Source organism: Mustela putorius, unplaced genomic scaffold (genome assembly GCF_011764305.1).
Source record: "Mustela putorius furo isolate JIRA1106 unplaced genomic scaffold, ASM1176430v1.1 tig00003867_pilon_pilon_pilon, whole genome shotgun sequence".
Classification (NCBI taxonomy): Eukaryota; Metazoa; Chordata; class Mammalia; order Carnivora; family Mustelidae; genus Mustela; species Mustela putorius.
In genome coordinates, this window is record NW_025422019.1 from 2,839,271 (window position 1) to 2,842,063 (window position 2,793).

General features: G+C 34.1%; 1 pseudogene; it reads left to right on the forward strand.

The window, feature by feature from the left end:
- Positions 1-2,469: 2,469 nt before the first annotated feature.
- On the forward strand, positions 2,470-2,557 carry LOC123387949 (annotated as a pseudogene).
- Positions 2,558-2,793: the final 236 nt, after the last annotated feature.

Consider the following 2,793-nt stretch of genomic DNA (forward strand, 5'->3'; position numbering starts at 1 on the left):
ATTTTTCTCTTCTTCTTTCATCTTGCATCTTCCCTTGGAAGATTATGGATAGATAGGAATCTGTGAACCCGTTTCTATTCTTTAAGATAGCCACCTCATAATGTATAATAAAAATATGTTTATGTTTTCCTTCCATAAGATTAAAGTGTTTTTCTTCCCCTTCCTTTACAGAAAACACATTTCAGACTCAATAGAAAAGACTTCTCCAGATCCTCTCATAGCTCAAAAAGCCATATAGAAAAGAGTGATCCATTTATAATACAATACATTTTATATAATGGGATATGAATCATATTTTTGTACCAAGTAGAAAGAAATTTGACAGTTTAAGATGAATTCCTCAAAGCTGATGCTAAGGAAATTTCTGTAAAAAGAAATATGTTTCCTTAATCACTTCTCTTATAGTGCTGGGGATATGCTTGCACAGTTAAAATGTTAGAGTCAACAAAACTCAGATTGAACCAGAGGTGGAGTGGGAGCTTGCATTTGGCATGGGGGTATTATGTAATGCAGGCTTTTATTGCATATTTCTTACTTTGTGAAACTCTTCTCTATTATCACCTTTTGCGTATGAAATTTGCAAATGGAATTCCGTTTTCTTCTCCCACCACACCTTTTCAAGACTGTAGTTATACCAACAACTCCCAGAACTCTATCTACCTGGAGAAATAATCACAAAACCCACATCTCCCAAATCAAAGCACACCTGACATTTCAAATTCCATCCAGTTCCATGTAAGAGGATAGAACTTTGGATTGCCAAATAACTAAAGTTGTATTTTTAAAATAGGAACATGGTCACAAATTTGGGAACACAAAGAAGTCATGATATTACATCTTAAAATGCAAAGGGGGGGGGTCCACAGCTGAATTTTAGCACCATGTCTGGCCTTGAGTTTCTGACAGACCTTGAGTAAGTCATGGAAAATCTGTGCCAGTTTCTTTAAACTTGAGATGAAAGGCTTGTGCTAGATGTATGACATTCTTTCCAAGTATAAAATTATAGACTCAGTATGAGTGTTGAAGCTGGAGAAGCTAAGAATTTTGCAACCTGATCAAGGTATCACCAAAACCCCCTTATATCAGACTGCCAATAATGTCTATTTCAGAAACAGCCCAGTGGCATGAGAGGTCATGAATGGTGTGGAGAGTCTAACTATGTAAACAAGGAACTTGACACAGAGGCAGTTGAGGTAGAGTCCCTCTTGTAGAACACATTATCATTTAAATTATTTTCCATTTTCACATCAAAATCATCCATTAAAAAAAAAAGTCCAACAAATTAAAAAATGGAGCAGAAAGGAGGTAATTATGAGAAATCTTGATATTTGACTTTCACATGTATATGACTATGTTAAGCTTATGATTGAAAAGTTTGTAGATTTTTTTTTTTTAAATGGCTTGAATTCTTTGTAAGGCAACAACAATAAAAAAGCCTTGAACATTGGTAGGTGCTTCCACTGCTTACCAACACATTATTTTCAAACTTCACTTTTATGACCAGGAACTGTTCATGCTAAATATTGTAAAATACATTCTACATATGTACATTTGCTTCACTGCTGATATGTACCAGTTGAATTCTAAGGAAAATTTGGAATCGGCCAGGCCCCTACTTCTTTGTTCTTCTACAGTCAACAAAAATGCATCTTAGTTAATGGGTTATTTGGGTCAGCGTTCTGACCAAATTTAAACAAAGGGGTGAGAATAACAGTGATTTGGCTGAATGGTTACTTCTGTTGTCTTTTCATTTTGCTCTATTAAAGTTGTCATTGGAACTAGTAGCATTCTGCCTCAACAATTGGCTATAAATCTTAATGTCTTATCAATTTTCCAGCTCTACAATGCTTAAAGTTATCCTGAGCTCCAGAAGTCATCCCTTTAATTCCTGTTGATTGATTTTTTTAAAATCCCAGATTAAAAGAAATTGGGGATTAGAATGATACAGTAAAACTGCAGATGGTGCTTCATGCTTTTGAAGAAGCAATGGGAATTATAATTTATTTAAACTTTGTATTTATGTCTATGGAATCTGAGAAATAGTGAATAAAAGCAGATCAGATGAAACAAGTTATTAAAAAAATAAAAATAATGTTTGCAAATTGAGCTCCTATTTTGAGAGAGGAAACTTATAGATACAAATATTCATTAATTGGTCTGTGAGATACTCTTGATGGCATAGGTTCAACAAAAGGCAGAGAATTTTGTTAACAGAGTAGTCCGTGTTTAGAAAAATTTTAGAAACCAATATAATGGTAAAATGAGATTGCAACTGAACATAGCCTTCCTGAAGTAACAAAGACCACCCAAGAGTGAGAGTTAAACATAACCTTCTTGTGTGAGCACAAAATCACCCAATATACCAATTAGTCTCCACAAATATCCCCTCCAAGCTTTGCTGAATTAGTTTCCTTTTTAGCTATGCTCACCTAATAGTGTTAGTTTTGTTCAGTCAAAAAGAGTGATATAAGCTTTGCGCAGTGGCAGTATCGTAGCCAATGAGGTTTATCTGAGGCGCAATTATTGCTAATTGAAAAAGAGTGATATAAGAAAATATAAAATAAAATATAAAAATAGATAAAAACAATGTTGCCTCTATCCAATTAATGTAATTTAGTTGAAGATAGAATTAATCTGTGTATCCCATTTTATAGCCAAGAGATTCAAGGTCACAAAAGTTTGTCTTTTAAAATTAAATGTCTTTGAGAATCAGAACCACCCTCTGGAAGATTGCTTTTCTTCCCTTTGACACCTTTCCTCTAATACAGAATGGCCTTTGGGATGTTGATCAAA